Raw genomic sequence first — 19,491 nt, forward strand, 5'->3', positions numbered from 1 at the left:
AATGGTAACAACAATAAACAGCAATAATAGTGAACAAAACAAACGATGTACAGAGAAATACCGCTAGCTGGTCTACGGAAAGCAAAATTCCCTCCCGAGCCCGCCAAAGAGCAAGGAAAAAGGTTCCTGCCCCTGGACCTGACGTCAGCATGGTATGAATAACCCGGCTGGAGATCCCTTCCCCCTCTCTCTCTGCTGGGGAAAACTTTACTCTATCCTGGCTGAACCAGGACAGGGAGGGATCTTGCAGTAACAGTATTTGTCCTGGCTGTATGAAGTCTAGTGAATGCAAAGGCAGAAAAGTAAGATAACACCTCTCTCAGGAGAAAATATTTTTACTTGAAGAACACAATAACACTAGCAGAGTTCACAACAGGGATGTCACAAGCCATATTATTAGTAGTAGAAGACAGGATTACTGGATTGACAAAGTACAATCTTAAATTAAACCTTACCCTAACCTTGTCCGGATCTCAGACATGTGATGTTATCTTCATGTCTATAGGAGATCCCATATTTCTAATGGGAACTGCAACATTTTCAGCCCTGAAAGTAGTACACAGCATCTAAGAGATGGAGAGAGGTAAAGCAGTCACTATTGTCTTGTTAAATGGATATTGATAAAAACTATAAGTGCTTCTCAAGAAAATCATGTAGGAAAACCTAGCTCTGATATTGCCGTGCTGTCAGAGAAAGGAGCACGTACCAGAGAATTCATTGCTTGATCCACACTGTTAAACATTCACTGCTGCAAAAAATACATAAATAATGTAAAAATTTACTCTCCTATGGGAATGTTCCTTGACTCATTGAAGTATCTATCATGCCTTCCTTCCCTTCCTTTTTGTGCAAGAGCTTTGAATTAGATGTCCACTGTTGAAAATATTTCTACAAGTTCCTTGCCCAATCAGTTGCTCTTTGTGGAGGAACAGGTTTTCCAAGTCTCATATGCAAAGTATGTCAGAGACGCTGTGCAGTACTATGCTAAATAATCACAATAAATCAGGTAATGTATTAAGCTAATCCTTAAAATCCTTAAAACTTAAAATGTTAATATACCTACTGAACCAGAAAACCTATGTATTTTGTACTCACCACATACAGATGCTTTTAAACTAGAGAGAGTGCACAAGCAAAACCTAACTTGAAAGAAGCATTTGATAATGGAAAGCAATAAGAATTTTGAGGAAGGTAGTATATACTCCTTTTCCTGGAAAAAAAAAAAATATATTTTGAGAGTAAGTTCTCAAAAAATGGCACAGGCTGCATAAAGCTGCCCTTAGCTCAATTGGTAGCATTATGACTTTTCTAGCACATATTCAAATAGCTTCTGCAGTGGGCTTGTAATTGTGGCAAATTTCTCATGTGATAAACCCAGCCAGACTTTTGGAAGTAGCACTTTCAAAGATAGATGGAGAAGAAAAAATATGACTACTAAATAAGACAACAGCAGTTTGCATGTGGAAGGTACAAATATGAAGGAATGGCTACAAGACACATAAGAAAGTAGTTGAAAGCATCACAAAACCTAAAAGGCTGCCTGTATTGCTAGTGAAAAGAGCCAAAATTACAAAGGGATGTACATTTGTTTCTATCCTATCAAGTAATCATATTGATAAATCATGTCTGGCTACAGTGAGAATCACCAGCCTAGGAGGAATTGCTCCCTAGACACACTCAGTTGTCTCCTACAGCCTGTGGCCCAAGCAGTCACCATTCTTTGAATCTTTTATGCAGTTCTGTATTTGAGAAGATGGAGCTCTATTCACTACTTGCAATAAGCAAGTTACAGCACGCAAAGAATCTCTCTTATTGAAGTATTTTGATTTTTTTTCCAAGTTTTAAAAATTTTCTCATGTTCCTCAACAGTAACATCTGATGTGGAAAATGAGAGTGAGAGGTCCCAGAACAGCCAATACCGAGACCTCAGTGTATAACATGTATATAACGTTGTATATAACAACGTTATATACATTGACAAGCAATGTTATACATTATATGTATTGGCAAGGGATGCAAAAAATAAATAGAAGAACGTCTACAGGCATGTTGGCCATAAAAGAAAGATTAAAAAATAATGTACACCCCCAAAAATTAAACAAGAAAACTAGTTCCAACTGGCATGGAGAAGGCTGAGGTACTCCACAAACTTTTTGCATCAGTTTTCAATCGCAGTCTCTCTTCCCACATCTCTCAAACCCTTGAACCTCAAAGCAGTGACTGAGGTAATGAAGCCCCTCCCATTGTAGGTGAAGATCAGATTCAAGATCACCTGAAGAACCTGAACATACACAAGTCCATGGGACCTGATAAGATGCATTCAAAGGTCCTGAGAAATCAGCTGATGTAGTTGCCAAGGAAATCATAACTCATATCTGAATAGCTATGGCAGTCAGGACAAGGCCCCAGAGACTGGAAAAGGGGAAACATCAAACCCATTTTAAAATGGTAAAAGGAGGACCCTGGGAACTACCAATCAGTCGGTCTCACCTATGTGCCCAGTAAGATCATGGAACAGATGCTCCTGGAAGATATGTTGAAACATATGGAAGACAAGAAGGTGATTAGACAAAGCCAACATGGCTTCACCAAGGGCAAAACATGCCTGACTAATCTAATGGCCTTCTATGGTGGAGTGACTGCATCAGTGGACAAAGAAAGAACTATGAATGTCATCTACCTGGACCTCTGTAAGGCCTTTGATACAGTCCCTACAACATTCTTGCCACTAAAGTGGGGAGATATGGGTTTAATGGATGGACTATCAGATGGATTGGCTTCACGGCTGCATCCAGAGTTATCGCCAATGGCTCAATGTCCAAGTGGAAACCAGTAACCAGGCTATAGCAAATATGTTTTCATCGAGTAGTGGATGATACCAAGCTGAGTGGGTACAGTTGATATGCTTAAGGGAAGGGATGACATCCAGAGGGACCTGGACAGGCTTCAGGAATGGGCCTATGTGAAATCATGAAGTTCAACAAGGCCAAGTGGAAGCACCTACGCCTGGGTCAGGACAGTCCCCAGTATCAATACAGGCTGGACGGTGAAAGGATTGAGGGCAGCCCTGCAGAGAAGGACTGGGCACACTGCTGGATGAAAAATTAGACATGAACTGGCGATGTGCTCTTGCAGCCCAGAAAGCCAACCGTGTCCTGGGCTGCCTAGACGAAAGCATGACCACAGATTCTCCCTCTCTATTCTACCCTTGTGAGACTCCACCTGGAGTATTGCATCCAGCTCTGGGGTCCCCAGCACAAGAAAGCCATGGACCTGTTAGAGTAAGTCCAGAGGACGGTCACAAAAGTGATTGGTGGGCTGGAACACTTTACATCTGAAGAAAGGCTGTCAGAGTTGGGGTTGATCAGCCTGGAGAAGAGAAGGCTCCAGGGAGACCTTATTATGGCCTTTCAGTATATGAAGGGGGCTTATAAGAATGTGAGAAATCTTTTACCAGGGCCTGTAGTAACAGGAAAAGGGTCAATGATTTTCAACTGACTGAAGGTAGGTTTAGATTGGATATAAAGAAGAAATTGTTTACAGTGAGTGTGGTGGAACAGGTAGTTGGAACAGGTTGCCCAGATGTGGATGCTCCATCACTGGAAGTGTTCAAAGTCAGGTTGGGTGGGGTTTTGAGCAACCTGATCTTGTGAAAGATGTCCCTTCCCATGGTCGGGGATTGGATTAGATGATCTTTAACAGTCCCTTCCAGTAAAACCATTCTATGGTTTTATGATTCCAATGTATAACATGTCTATAACATTGTATATAGGCAGAATAGTGTTGGAAATTATTTGTATGTATTTTTGATTTTTTTTTATTTTTGTAAGATGGAGCAGCACCAAGATGAAAAAGAAGGAACATCTCAGATTGCCTGCCTAGTACACCAACTCAGAATCTGACACAGGAAAACTTAAGACTTAAGTCATGTTTTCCCAAGATTCATATTAAATGTTCTTCCTAATAAAGGATTGATTATTCTGATGTGGAGTGTTATTCATGCTTTATTCGTGTTTGTTTTTCAGAGAAATGTCCTGTCTGTGGTAAAACTGATACATGCAAAAGTCCTCTAAAAAGCTCTAACAGGGAGAAGTTAATGCTTTCTGACATTTTTTTTTTTAATTTTGAAAAAAAAAAATAAAGTCCTATCTGAGCTACTTGTCTCAGTATCAGCTACAGATAACACTCAGAAATGGGTATCTCTAGAGTACTGTTCATTACACCTTACAACAGTATTCTAAAAGACATCAGATATTTTTCACCTTCTCTCCACCACCTACAAAGAGAAGACAGATTAGGCATTTAAAACATCTCTGTAAACAGATGAAGAATCCCACCCCAATTTACTACTAAGTAAAAGGTTATCATTTTCTGTGTCTTACAATTTCTCTATGTTGTCTAGATAAATTATATGCATTTTTGAAGAGGGGTTATGTTTGTACTTGCCACCTAGCAAAATGGGGTACAACTTTCTCAGTAGTACTGTAATATAAATAATGCATGTGTTATCAAAAACACTTAAAAATTGCTAAGCATCAATTGCAATATCTCAACAGTAACTTCATTAGGTAATAGACAGTTACATAGGAAATCCTGCTTACAAAATCAAAAATTTAAATGTAGGGGGAAAGCAGCTGTCTCATTAAAACTTTTTGTATCTGTAACACAGTGTTTCCAAACTTTTCCTTGGAGCACTCTTGGAAAGATGACTGGCGAATATGCATTCGAATAAACCCCTTCTTATTTATATTTATAATGTAATGACCTAAAAATCTTTTTCGGTTTCTTCTGCTTCGTGTTATTTTCTTCTGACACTCCTCTCTCTTCTATGGGATCTTTATATTTCTTGTCATTCACTCTTTGTCATTTTTCTTGAGCCTTGTCCTTGAATTGTTCCCATATTGTCCCTGAAAATTTGGATTAATACCTTCCTGTCATGAAGTCACCAGCAAAGCTTGCATGGTGACTTTAGTGGCCATGCAACTTCCTTCAGTGATTTCCATAGATGTTTTTCCATTATAGCAACAAAAGAGCATGATGACAGTGAAATCAGCTTTTATAATGCAATTCATAATCAGGTAAATTCTCCAGACAAGAAGGCTCAGTCTTGCAGTTAAAAAATGCCCAGCTTTTCTTAGGAAAGTGTCTGACAAAAGGTTTACTAAGCTTCTACTGCAAAATAAGCCAAAACCTCCAATGAAATCTTGTAATTCAAATTAATAGTACAGATATGCTGGAAAGATGCACATTTATAACAAGATGTAAAACAAATCTTTATTCTATATATAGACAAGTATTAAGGAAAGTGTTATGCCGGTAAGTAAACTCAAAGCTCTGATCAGGCAAAAGCATCTCTAGTTAAGCCAACCAACCAGTTGGTTAAGTTAAGCCTTGCTTCTGGTGCAATATTTCATTTTGAAAAAAAATCATAAAGATATCTTTGCATGCAGTAAACCTGTTTGGATTCAGCAAGGTTAGTGCTTGGGCTGCTGTATTCCATGTGGAATAAGGAACACACGTGTCAGCCCTGTTTGCCTTCAGGCCCATGAAAAGGAATCTGTCCAATGAAATAAGATAATTTCTTAGCAATGTAATTTAAACATTCTTCTCTTCTCTGGATATTATGAAAGATATTGTTAAGCACTGCAAGATGAAAATCAGAAGCAGCTCAGACATTCCTTTTGGCTTGCTGACTTGTTATTATCTTCCAAATCCATGCAAATTACTAACACAGTAAACAGTATTCAAGATGCTCTTGACTTATTCATAAGAGATAAGAGATACCATATATGCACAAGCTCCCTTAGTTTCTGAAGGAACTAGAGGTCCTCAGCAAATAAATTTCCCCAAAGATTTTGAGTCTTTATCATTTTTCATTGGACTGCCAGCGAAGGTCATATTTGAAAGTAACAGTTAATTTATCTGAGATTATAACGTTAACAGTATTCTGTAACATTTTCTATTACAGTGCCCCAGTAAAAATACTCCAAACATGAAATCTTCTGCCAGATTCTGGATTTGAAATTACCTAACTGATAAAATTTGTGGAGCTTTGCCTGGGCAAACAAACAACAAAAAAAAACCCACAACCACAAAAACACACAAAAAAGGAAAAAAAACCCACAACACAACCAACAAAACACCCCCACCCCCCAATTAAGTAGAAGTTCTGTGTCCTTGCTGGAGTGATGCCCCAAATCAGTTTGGAATTGGACTTGGAGATGCTAATCTCCAAGAATTTTTCCATCTGTAGGTCATGACCAATTGGGGATAGAAGACTACTAGCAATCATCAAGACGTCTAAGGTCCTCCCAAGCTAAAGTGCTATTTCACAGAATCACAGAATCATCTCGGTTGGAAAAGACCTTGAAGATCATTCAGTCCAACCATTAACCTAACACTGACCATTCTCAACTACACCCTATCCCTCAGCGCTATTTATAAGAAAACAGTTTCAGTAATTTTAAAAAGCTGGTGTCTCAAACTCTGGTTTAGGATATGCCTTATCACAGCAGCAGCAAATAAAAACAGTACAGGTAAACTTTAGCAGCATACCTTTGGAAGCCCTCACAGTTATTACTAACATCAGATTCCACAAGAGACAATTCCCTCTGGTATTTCCTGTGCAGCAGGTAACTCCCTTTCCCTGCCTCCCCTCCCCCAATTCAGGAAAATCTCTTGACTAGTTCCTTACATCTGGAAAGAGCCCAGATAATAATAATCAAGAATAATACAGATTAAATGGATATTTCTGACCCTTGCCCTAGGAGAATGTATTGTAACTCTTCAACTGATAACTTACATTGTCCATATAAACCATGTATGTCTTGTAAAATACCTTACTGATGGTACTTTTAAAATTATACATTTTTCTCACCTGGAATATGCATGGAGAGACATGGAGAGAGACAGATATATGTGCATACATTTGTATATTCAGAATGGTCCCAAATAAAATAGTAATGTCAAGCTTTGTTTAAATTTGGAGTACAATACTTCAGCCAATGTTTAATATCTATAAAAACTTACTCTCTTTTTACTTTTATAATCTTACCATCTTGCAAAGCAGAAGTAAAAAGAATCTACAGGATTCCTACAGTTGTATACTAGTTTTCTAAGACTCAAATGAGGGAAATGTGCAATTAAAGTTCATGGAAAGCATTCAGTTGCAAAGTGTTGGGGAGTAGCTCTGCATATACACTCTAACTTAGTGGAGAATTCATGTTCGGCTCGTTGCCCATCACCATCCCAGGGACTTTACCACAGAGCTTCTCCAGCTCCAGCCCCAGCCCGTCAATCCAAAGGCTCTGCCCTCTCCAAACCTGAATTACATTGAGTTTCTCTCAGTTTAACCCACCAACCTCTGTGGGTCTCTCTGGATGGCTGCTCTGTCCTTAAGCCTATCATCTGATCCCCCCAGTTTGAAGTCACCTGAGAATGTGATAAGAATACACTCAATAAAGCTGTTAAGTAATACACATCCCAGAACAGAGCCTTGTTGTTCTCTAGTTGTCACAGGCAAGCGAGTGTGATGCATTAACACCACTCTCATAAATCCACCATCCAACGAGTTGTTTCATCCAGCTAGTTGTCCATAACATTCTAATTTTTGAATAAACAAGTCATGGGAGAGAGTCAGAATTCTTGCTGAATTCAGTTAGGAAACCAATAAACTACTGAAATATGGTAGATTTTGCTAGGAAAGCATCAGTCTGTAGTTACTATTTTTCCTCTAAGAATCCTTTATTAACTATTCCTAGAGGCAAGACGGGCTATACAGATTTCTGATCTGACCATGTCTTACATTCTTGCTAGAACTACAAGTCAAAAAATACTTATATAGGAAAATACCAGACTTTTTTCATCTTTGCCATCCCCTACACTCCACTTACAGTTTTTCTTCATTTTTCCACCAAACTCTACAATGATGTCAACAAAACTGAAGGAACTCAAAATCAGGGAGTAGAGGATGACAACTACATTTATATGTGCCTGAATGATAGCTGAAGTCTGCTTCTAACGTTGCCCAATGATGCTGAAAGCTGTAAAAATGCCAGTTTCAGATGTTTCTTTTGACCTCCATTATAGTTACTGATTTTTTTTTTCCTAGATGCTAAACCCCACAGAAGTCAACAGCTTCTTCCATGTATTCAACTTGTGGAGGACCATGGCCTAACAAGTATCTTTTACTCAATATCTTCTATCTCAGTTTTACTGATATGCTTGGTACTGCTCCTTGGAGAGGGGTTTTACAGAAACAGTATGCTCAACGTCTTTTCACAGCATCATTTTGAAACCGTTTGTGCTTTGGAATTCTTTACTGTCATTTGCAAACACTTGCTTCTATCAATCCACCATTTCCTACTTAGATGGAATAAAGCACAAACACAAATGTTCAAGTCCACCCTACATGTAACACCTTCTTCTAATTGCTCCATAAGTAGTATCTCATAATGAATCTATCACCTGTGTTGGAAAAATCTTTGAATAAAGGGAAAACTCAAAACTTCCCTTCACTGGAATGTCCTTTACTCATGACAAATTTTCATATTTTATTTGATATTATCTACTGACCTGGTTTTCCATGCAATCCTTAACTATTTTTATTGAGCTCTTCATTGCCCAAAGCATAGAATTGTAATTCTGCAATCTACTATTCACTTTGTATGTAAAGAATTCCTTAGCTCCTCAGGGAGCTATTGAACAGCATATATGGCAGCCTGATCATAATGTTGCTTTACATTTTTAATCCTTTGGTTGTGAAGCATTGCTCTTCCTTACATCAGAAACAAAATTTTATAATTCTTGAGTCAAGATCTCATCATCGCTAACATTCATTTGGGAGTGCTATAATGGTCTTTAGTATAATGACACAAAAAATAGTGCCACATGGAAAATGCAGAGAATATAGAGAAAGCCCCCAAGGAGATCTAAAGCTACATCTTAAAATCTTCATGAATTAAATCTCAGGACTATTTTCTATTATATCAGTATTTTAATTCTTGCAACAAAGACTGACCTAATGGAAATGATAATACATTGGGGTTTCTGACTGTGGCAGATTATTGACTTTCAATGGGTGCAGGTGCCTTTTAGATCTTTTTGACCTGAGCATTAAGTAATATGTGTAAGTTGAAAGTTGGAACAATTTTTTGCCCTTACAATACCTATATTTTCTTCATTTTGTTTACTACAGAGATGTACTCAGAAATGGTCCTATTATAAAGTACCGGAGGTGAAAGATATGAACTGACCAATCAAGAAAATTACACAATGTGAAGACTGAAAGAGGGGAGCATTACTAATTTATTGGTCTGTGCTCTCTTGTGTGGATAGTGGTATTGGTATGTTCAATACAGACATCTTCCTTAAGACTGATAAATCTTGGAGAAGTTTAGCCAGCCAGGACAAAACTACATCTGTGGCCATGTATCATACCAGCACATGCTAAACTGTCACCAACAGGCTTGGTATTATCAGGGGATATTATTCAAATATTATCTTTGTTTGGTAAGCAAGATGATGTTGCTTTCTTATGACCTAGGAATTAAAATACTTTTTGTTTGTTTGTTTGTTTCTCATATTTTCTATTAAATATATTAACTGTTCCAAATTATTTCTGTTTTCTGGCTATAACTGACGTTGTACAGTTTTTGTTTGGGTTCATGTCTAAATATTCAGAGGCTGTCAGTCCTAAAACTTTGAATATAATTTTTAATATGCCAGAAACCTTTTAAAAAATGCAACATAGAACAAGTTAATAACATTTCCATGTAAAACTTGTCAATAGCTCTTGTTTTCTATTTGGGCTGAAAAACCCCATTCTAGTGGAATTTCCAACCATTAATCCAATCTTCCAAACCCTAGGGAAGAAGGGACACATGTATGCTACGTATGTATCCCACCTTCAAATCTGTTTTGAGCTTGAGAATGAATGCATGAGTATTTTCTTCCTACACCTGAGTCAATTTAACCGTTTTTATTCAAAGTCCATGCTAATTCCTGTTCTTTAGTTACTGCCAGAGAAGTGTGAAAGCAGATTGTAGGTCAAGTGTGGGAAGATGCTCATTCTCCTAGATACCTGATGCTTTCAGTTATAATACTCAAAAATTATTTTATTTCCTTATGACCATCATAGGACTAATGTAATGCTGTTTTTAATGACAGCAGTTTAAGATAAATTATTTTTATTACAGTCATAGCTCAAGTCCAGGTTGAGCTTCAAAAGCAGAGCAATCCCAGTCAAGTGGCAAGAAACTGTGAAATATAATTAAAACTACTGTTAGTCTCTACGCAAAAAATACTTAAACCAGAATTATATAATTATTTTTCTTTAGAAGAGCTTGTCTGGTGGATTTAGTTTCCTATTAAATCTGAGAATAGTGTAAGTCTTCTAACACACTTTGTCAAATAGAAGTACAGAATTTGCTAAAAGAACTGTATTAACCTTAACTGTGCCTTGCTCTGGGTGTCTTTGTGCCTAGAGTGACTAGGTGTCTAACATACTCTTTTGCATTTCTTTCCAAACAATCAGATTTCAAGGTAGGAAGTTCCCTTACACATTTTCTGCACACTCATGGGAAAGCCTTTAACTATCATTCCCAACAGCACATTAATTAAGGGGTCAGGGGCACAAATTGTGTTCTCAATCCCTTCAGTTGCAGGGATGGATGAAGAAGAATACAGGAGAACTCAACAGATGAAATTGTGTCTCCAAGACTGGTGTTACCATCAGGGTTTGGACTTTTCAATCATGGGTTGGTATACAAGACATTAGATCTTTTGTCATGACATGGGATGCACCTGTCCCAGAGAGGTAAAAGGATTTTGGGGCAGGAGTTAGCTGGGCTCACTGACAGAGCTTTAAACTAGATTTGAAAGGGTAAGGGGGCAAAACATCGGCCCACCTGAAGTGCATGTATACCAAAGCACACAGCATGGGTAACAAACAGGAGGAACTTGAAGCTGTGATGAAACAAGAAAATTATGATGATGTGGCTATTACAGAAACATGGTGGGATGTCTCCCATGACTGGAGTGTGCCAGCTAATGGCTACAAGCTCTTTAGAAGGGATAGACAAGGAAGGACAGGTGGTAGGGTGGTGCTGTATGTTAGGGATCGTTATGATTGCTTCGAGCACAGGTGTAGTGAAGACAGGGTGGAGTGTCTTTGTGTTAGAATCAGGGGGAAGGCCAACAGGGCAGATGTTGCAGTAGGAGTTTACTACAGGCCACCCACCCAGGACAGAGAGGTGGGTGAAATATTCTATAGGCACTTAGGAGAAATCTCACGATTGCTTGCCCTTCCTGTGGGAGACTTGAAATACAACACAGCAGAGCGGAACCAGTCCCCAAGATTCCTGGAATGTGTGGGAGACAACTTCCTGACACAGCTGGTGAGTGAACCAAACACAGAAGGTGCCCTGCTGGATCTCCTCTTTGTGAACAGAGAAGGGCTGGTGGATGATATGGAGGTTGGAGGTGACTTGGGCTCAGTGATCATGAAATAATGGAGTTGTCTATTCCCAGAGAGGCCAGGAGAGGGGGCAGCAGAACTGACAGCCTGGACTTCCAAAGGACTGACTTTTTCTTGTTTGGGCACCTGCTTGACAGGATGGTTTGGGAGATGATCCTGAAGGGTATAGGGGTCAAGGAAGGCTAAACAATTTTTAAGAAGGAAGTCTTAATGGCACAGGAGCAGGTGGTCCCCAGGTGTTGTAAGAGAAGCCAGTGGTGGAGGAAACCACCCTGACTAAACAGGGAGATTTGGCTACAACTCAGGGAGAAAAAAAAAGACTTTACAGCCTTTGGAAGAAGGGGCTAGCAACTCACAATGATTACAAAGATGCTGTGAGGCCATGCCAGGCAGAAATCAGGAGGTGTAAAACCCAGCTGGAAATTAATTTGGCTTCAGCAGTCAAAGATAACAAGAAATGTTTCTGTAAGTTCTTCAACGGCAGAAGAAAGACCAGGGAGAGCCTCCTTACCCTGCTAGATGCAGGAGGAAACATGACTATGTGTGATGAGGCTGAGGTGCTTAATGCCTTCTTTGTCTCAGTTTTTAATAACAAGACTATTTTTACTGAGGGAATCCAGCCTCCTCATTCAGAAGACAGAGACTGGGAGAATTACCCTCCCGCAAACCAGGAGACAGTCAGTGACCTGCCTCATTACATGTCTATGAGACCGGATGGGATACACCCGAGGGTGCTGAAGGAGCTGGCTGGGGTGCTCGCCAGGCCACTTTCTATCATTTACCAGCAGTCCTGGCTGACCGGGGAGGTCCCAACTGATTGGAAATTGGCCAGTGTGATGCCCACATATAAGAAGGGTCAGAAGGATGATCCGGGAAATTACAGGCCTGTCAGCTTGACTTTGGTGCCCGGGAAGCTGATGGAGCAGCTCATCCTGAGTACCATCACACAACACGTGTGGAACAACCAGATGCTCAGGCCCAGGCAGCAGGGGTTTAGGAAAGGCAGGTCCTGCCTGACAAACCTGATCTCCTTCTACGACAGGGGGACCTGCTCATGGGATGAGGGAAAGGCTGTGGATGTTGTTTACCTTGACTTCAGTAAGGCCTTTGACACCATTTCCCACATCATTCTCCTGGTGAGACTGGCTGCTTGTGGCTTGGATGGGCACACGCTTTGCTGGGAAAAAAACTCTCTGAATGGCCGGGCCCAAAGAGTTGTGGTGAACGGAGTCAAATTCGGCTGGCGGCCGGTCACGAGTGGTGTCCCCCAGGGCTCGGTGTTGGGACCACTCCTGTTTAACATCTTTATTGATGATCTAGACGAGGGGATCGAGTGCACCCTCAGTCAGTTTGCAGATGACACCCAGTTGGGTGGGAGTGTTGATGTGCTCGAGGGTAGGGAGGCTCTGCAGAGAGACCTGGACAGGCTGGAGCCATGGGCTGAGGCCAACTGGAGGAGTTTCCATAAGGCCAAATGCCGGGGGCTGCCCTTGGGCCACAACAACCCCCAGCAGCGCTACAGGCTTGGGGAGGAGTGGCTGGAGAGCTGCCAGTCAGAGAGGGACCTGGGGGGGTTGATTGACAGCCCGATGAACAGGAGCCAGCAGTGTGCCCAGGGGGCCAAGAAGGCCAATGGCACCCTGGCTTGTGTCAGCAATAGCGTGGCCAGCAGGGACAGGGAAGGGATCTGACCCCCGTCCTCGGCACTGGTGAGGCCGCCCCTCGATTCCTGTGTTCAGTTTTGGGCCCCTCACTACAAAAAGGACATTGAATGACTCGAGCGTGTCCAGAGAAGGGCAACGAAGCTGGTGCAGGGTCTGGAGCACAGGTCATACGGGGAGCGGCTGAGGGAACTGGGGGTGTTTAGTCTGGAGAAGAGGAGGCTGAGGGGAGACCTCATCGCCCTCTACAGCTCCCTGAAAGGAGGTTGCAGAGAGCTGGGGATGAGTCTCTGTAACCAAGTAATAAGCGATAGGACAAGAGGGAAGGGCCTCAAGTTACGCCAGGGAAGGTTTAGACTGGATATTAGGAAGCATTTCTTTCCAGAACGGGTTGTTAGGTGTTGGAATGGGCTGCCCAGGGAGGTGGTGGAGTCCCCAGCCCTGGAGGTGTTTAAGAGTCCGGTCGATATAGCACTGAGGGATATGGTGCAGTTGGGAACTGTCAGTGTTAGGTTAATGGTTGGATTGGATGATCTTCAAGGTCTTTTCCAACCTAGATTATTCTGTGATTCTGTAATACTTAGATAACTGTTTTCTTATGCTGCTATTCTGATATTGTGCAATTTTTTTGTTATTGTAGCTTGCACGAGAGCTTGAGGAAAAGCATTTTTTCTCATGAAACTTCTCATGTTCATTGCTGAGAAGCACAAACGCTGCACAGACACCAACCAATACAGCACTTCTGTGAAATAAGAGCCTTATCTCATTTTACCAGTGGAGCAAATTTGTAGTAAGAAAATTATGCCATAATTAGTGTCAAGCTGGGTAACTGAACCCCAAAATTCTGACCCTTAGGTGCTCACTTATCTGGGTCCAAATAAGTGGGAACAAGTCCATCAATTAATACATGAGGCTGTTTCAGTTAAAATGCCAAATTCAGTTTTATGATTGGTCATTGCTAATTTATTTGAGCAGGCTCATTCTAAGTTACCATGAGTAATTTTCTGCCTTTTATAAAATATTTTTGTCTTGTTGCACTTTCTGTATTAGATTTTACTGCCTCTAAAAGAAAAATATCAGGCACTGAGTTTTTGAAGCTGGGAGGAATACTGAGAAGAATACTGATACAGAATTTCAGTGTGTTATAAAGAAATTATTTCAGAGGCATCAGGAGAATAATACATTCAGAACCTTTACCTTAATAGAAGGAGATAGAGAGTTATTAGTTTTGAAAATACAAAATAAAAATTCTACTAAATGTATTAGGCACTGAGAACATGATACAATATCCAATACATCTCTTACAATACTAAATGGTGTATTATAATATTGTTCAGCATTCCTCATACATATGATGAAATTATTTTTATTGGTCTGGATTTCATATTTTCCCTTGTGTGTACTTGGAAATCGAAACTCATATCTGGGACTTCTTGGAGGCCCACTTAGAATGAATGATTCAAATAACAACGAATGTTGTCAAATGTGTTTATCACAGTACTGGTACCATAGTAACCGTGGTCTTATTTTTTAATGATACTAATGTAAATGTGCTTAATTAACCACTAAATATTTTTCTCTTCACAGCCACCTTTGCGAAAACAACCCACAAATTAAAAATCTTCGGTTGATGTTGGATTCCTGCCACCTTCTATTTTCTTGCTTGCAGTAAAGGTTTTTCAGTGTTCATTAAGCTTTCAACAACTCATATTGTGCCCTTGGTGAAAAACTGCATGAGTTCACACAGACTGACCAGTCTTTAAGTCATGACTGGGTTTAAGACCCAGCCTGTGAATGACATGGCGGGTGGGTGACTGCATTTCCCCTCCATCTCAGAAGGTCAGTATCCATTACATGTTTGATCTTCAGAATTCCCAGAAATATGCAACAATAGAAACTTTGCCATCAAATATGCAAATAAAATTCATAATATCCAATATGCAAAAAGGGGATTTAGTGATAACATATCTTTTTATAGCAATTTTTGGAATAAAACAGTATATGCAGATAAGTAACCTTCCTGAAGAACTTTTTCCTCCATGTAGCTGTAGAGCATTGCAAGCTGAGGAGTGATATTAGAAATTTCCTCACACGTATTCATTAATACACTTCAACTCAGCTTTGATACGGTTGAATTGATTCCTACTGCAAAATTCAAATAAGTGTTCAGTTCTCCTGAGCTATTCAACTACATCACTATATGGCATATAGCAATGTAATCAGAAATGGCCTCAGAAGTGCATTTTGCTTCCAAGCAAATCTTTTTATAACTGCAGGCAATTGGTATTTGTTTTCCTTTCAATTTTCACATAACTAAACTGCTTATCAATATTTGTTCTTCTCTTCTAAACTGCTTCATATTATCTCTGCCTGTTGTTTGTATCACAAATTAGAAACAAAATCTGCTCTCTTTTACACACGTGGAGTTTCCTCTCCACCTCCTTCAACCTGAGCTAAAATTTGTTTCCCCCTCATTACTTTGCTCTTTTTCAAAAGATTTGTTTCCTCCTTTTAGATATTTAAAAAGAAATATATTTTGAAGGGATTTCTTCTCTTTAAGTGTCAACAAAAAATGATTCTTTGAAATTGCGAAATGAAATGCTAATTTAATTTTTATATCTGTTCCAATGCTAATTTAATTTTTATATCTGTTCCATCAGCTTTTCTGCTTAAAATAATTACTAAATCTACTTAATAAACATGATTAGTGTGATTTTTCTAAAGCACTTATTTCCAGGGGATTTAGCATTTATTGAAAAAAAAAATTGTTCAGACATAAATAGATGTTTCTGAAGGAAGAAGTTGGGGTCCTTTAAATTATAAAATCTTCAGAGAAAGGATTTTATTTCTGTAATGCATCATTTGCCTCTATGATGCCATCAAAGTAATGAATAATAATTACAAAATGTGTAAGAAATATGAAAGAATATTTTCTTCTTCTTTTCTGAATGTCATAATATATTTTGCCTCCAGATATCCTCAAGAAAACAGCATCTTATCAAGGGCAACTAATGTTATTAATCAAAGTAGCTATTTATGACATTTGAATAAATGGCTTTCACTTTACACACAAGGACAATATAGATGATCTGCAGATATCAGTTGTTTATCACATTGATGTATTTTGTTATCATAATGCAATTACCTTGCCACTGATTCACTGGATACAAACTGCTTACAGTTTCAAGGCTTATTCTGGTGACAAAATATGAAACAAGAGCCTTATGAATATTCAGAGGCTTTCCCCATGGCACTAACTCAGGTCTATTTATAGTTGTGATTTATGGAGCTTATGAGCACAGCTAGAATTTGAGTTCAGCATTAAAGTTCCTTTTATGCCTGACATGACAGTTTATAGTTCACAGCATTTCTGTATTACAATTACTGGTAAATATAAATGATTTTTTCTTTTAATCCATTAATTTATGATAAAAATCATCACTCCAAACCTGTAAGCTTAGTTCTTCTGCATGATCAGGTAAAGGGGAGAGAGGAAAAAATAGCATTAGGGGAGAACTCACTAAAACTTATCCCTAGAAGGCACATAAAGTTGTCTGGTTCCCAGGCACTCAGAGAGTAGGATCCCGTGTCCAGCTTCAATGTTCCCCATGAGCAGGAAGGAATGAAAATACAAGAGCTGAATCCAGGCAAAGGTGTCATTTCCCTGCCTTATGCTTGGCACATCCCTCTAGTCCTCTCACAGGTGCAATTTTAGGTCATGTAAGCAGGCTAGTGTCTTGGTTGCAATGGCAATATCTGCGAATATGTGTGGTACCCATACTATGTGAACCTCTTTCATCTGGCTTACTACCATAGCCAGACAGCTAAGAGGCAAGGGAAATGGTGATAGAGAGTGAGAAAAAGGGTGAGAAACACAGAGCCACAGCTACAGGAGTGCATGCCCCACAAAAGAAGAGAACTCTGATTTCCAATGGGACAAGGAGGCAAGAAAAATATAGACAGCTTAGGGAATGGACTAACTAGTTAAAGAGCAGCTCTGGGTGTGCTGGGGAAGTCAAGAGCAAAGGGATTTTATGAGAGGAATGGGTTTAGTCAATAATAACCATAGGAAGAGAGGAATAAAGCAGTCTGTCACATATGGAAAGACTGGAGTTTGATATTTCAACAGGGATGCATTAGGCACTCAGTTTGGCCCTTTGGGTTGGGGCTTTAATTTCTTCAAATATTTACAGCTAGGAATAAGATGTAAGCAAGGAATAGAAAAGCTTCTTGGGGCTTTCAAATCTGGTTATCCCACTCATGCTCCATTTTAAGTTCATTACAAACTATACCCTTAGGAGAAGGGATTTCTTTTTCCTGGGTCATGTTTCTAGGGCCTTCTCTTCCAGTTATTATTTTTACTTTTAATTTTAGGTGATATTGTTGCAGACTTTTCTCTTCATTAATATATATATAGTCATTCCTCACTTTATAAGAGACAGCTTAGGAGTTTGTCCTTCAGAATTGTTCCCTCTAAAAATGCTCTTTCAGGGACCTTTGGCACTAAGCTGTCAGCTTTACTCACTTTCCTCTCAAAGCATATTGTCTAGCTTTCAGTCTTGGATTACAGAGCTTTAGTTTATTAAATATTAGAGGCAAATCGACTTTCGACTGTAGCATCTGAAGCAGATCTTCCATGAGCCTCTCTAAACTAGTCATTACTGCAAGACTGCTTGCAAGACCGGATGGCTAAAGGGTTGATACAACTAAATTTAGATTACTTCTGGACAACTGCTTTTGCTACTTCTCGTCTTCACAGTAGGGCTCTATAGAATGACAACCCAGCAGTGCAAGTTGGACAGGGAGCACTGTGCACATCAGTATTCCCTAAGTAGAATGATTTTATAAACCATATGTCCCAGGGAATATCCAAAATATCCCAACAATAGGTACATCTAAGTGCAAGCTATTTATTATCTTGCAGAAAGAGGTAGAGGTTTTGTCTAAGCCATGTAATTTGAGGACTCACACAAGCTGAATGCAAAAAGCAAAATGCAGTTTTCATGAGCCTACCAACTCACCATGTTGTCTTAAAATGTTATGAGGGATCTAAAATTAAGCACTAAGCAGGTGGCCAAGTGAGTTCATCATAAAGATCACAGCTGACTGTAAAGTTTGTAACCACAGTTGGCAGATATGTTTCAGAGAAAAAATGTCCGGTTAAAATACTCTGTCCTCTATAAATAGGAGTAGAGAAAGAAGCTCCAGAATTTTGTATATTGTGAGAGTCGTAGACCTCAATAATTTGGGACATCCAGGCAGAAGACAGAGGCTTCACTAGGTCACATAACTTTTCACCATGAACTCCTCAAATGCAATGGAATTTTTAGACTTCACTCATGCTTCCCAAAAGCTGCCTAAAATTTTGCATAATTCAACTTTTCAGGGTGAGTAAAGTTAAGAGGCATGAACTAAAGGAAACTTCAAAACCAGTTTGAATGGAAAATTCATGCTTATCTCCAGCAGAATGTACTCATATTTCTACACTTACATTGATGTGCAACCAATGATATTTTATTTTTAAGGAATCATTACTCATGCTACAAAATGAATAGGAAGACTGGGCTGAAAGAGTGATTTTGAAAATAAAGCTGTATTGAGAGGTTAAAAAATCATTGATCATTGATTTCATGCTTGTATAACTGTAAAAACAGAAGCAATTCTACTGAGCATCATTTCATGAGTGTGCATAGCAGAAATAAGCCTCCTGCTTGGTTTTAATGGCTTACTGACTCATTACAAGTAAATAATAATTACAGAGAGTATTAAATGTTAATTTAAAGAAGCTGAGACAAGAGCCTCTAATTGTGTCTTTTTCATGGCCTTTTTTTCTTAAAATATGAGGTTATTCCTTACTGATAGTCATGATGCTTAAGCCTTTTGTGGACTCATGTCATTGGAAGTCATGAATATAGCCAGCAGATGATTTTGCTCCTAACTAATTTTTGTAATTGTACAGAAAATAATGTTTTATTATTTCTAAAACATATTTCACATTCACTATTTTCTATATTACTTTTCTTTAAATGTGGTATAGGTTCATATTCCCCGCACAGGGATCTCTTGAAACACAGAATTTTCTATTCTTAGAAAATTAAAATCCCACATATATGCTTGTATTGGGGTTGTATGCCAGGGTTTTGGTAGCAGGAGGGCTACAGGGCTGGCTTCTGTGAGAAGATGCAAGCAGCTTCCCCTCTGTCTGACAGAGCCAGTGTCAGCTGGGACCAGGACAGACCCAGTGCTGGCCAAGGCTGAACCCATCAGCGATGGTGGTAGCGCCTCTGGGATAACATATTTAATGAGATGGAAAGAAAAAAAAAAAAAAAAAAAAAAAAAAAAAAAAAAAAAAAA

This window comes from Athene cunicularia, assembly GCF_003259725.1.
Source record: "Athene cunicularia isolate RWA chromosome 1 unlocalized genomic scaffold, athCun1 chr1_part1, whole genome shotgun sequence".
Taxonomy (NCBI): Eukaryota; Metazoa; Chordata; class Aves; order Strigiformes; family Strigidae; genus Athene; species Athene cunicularia.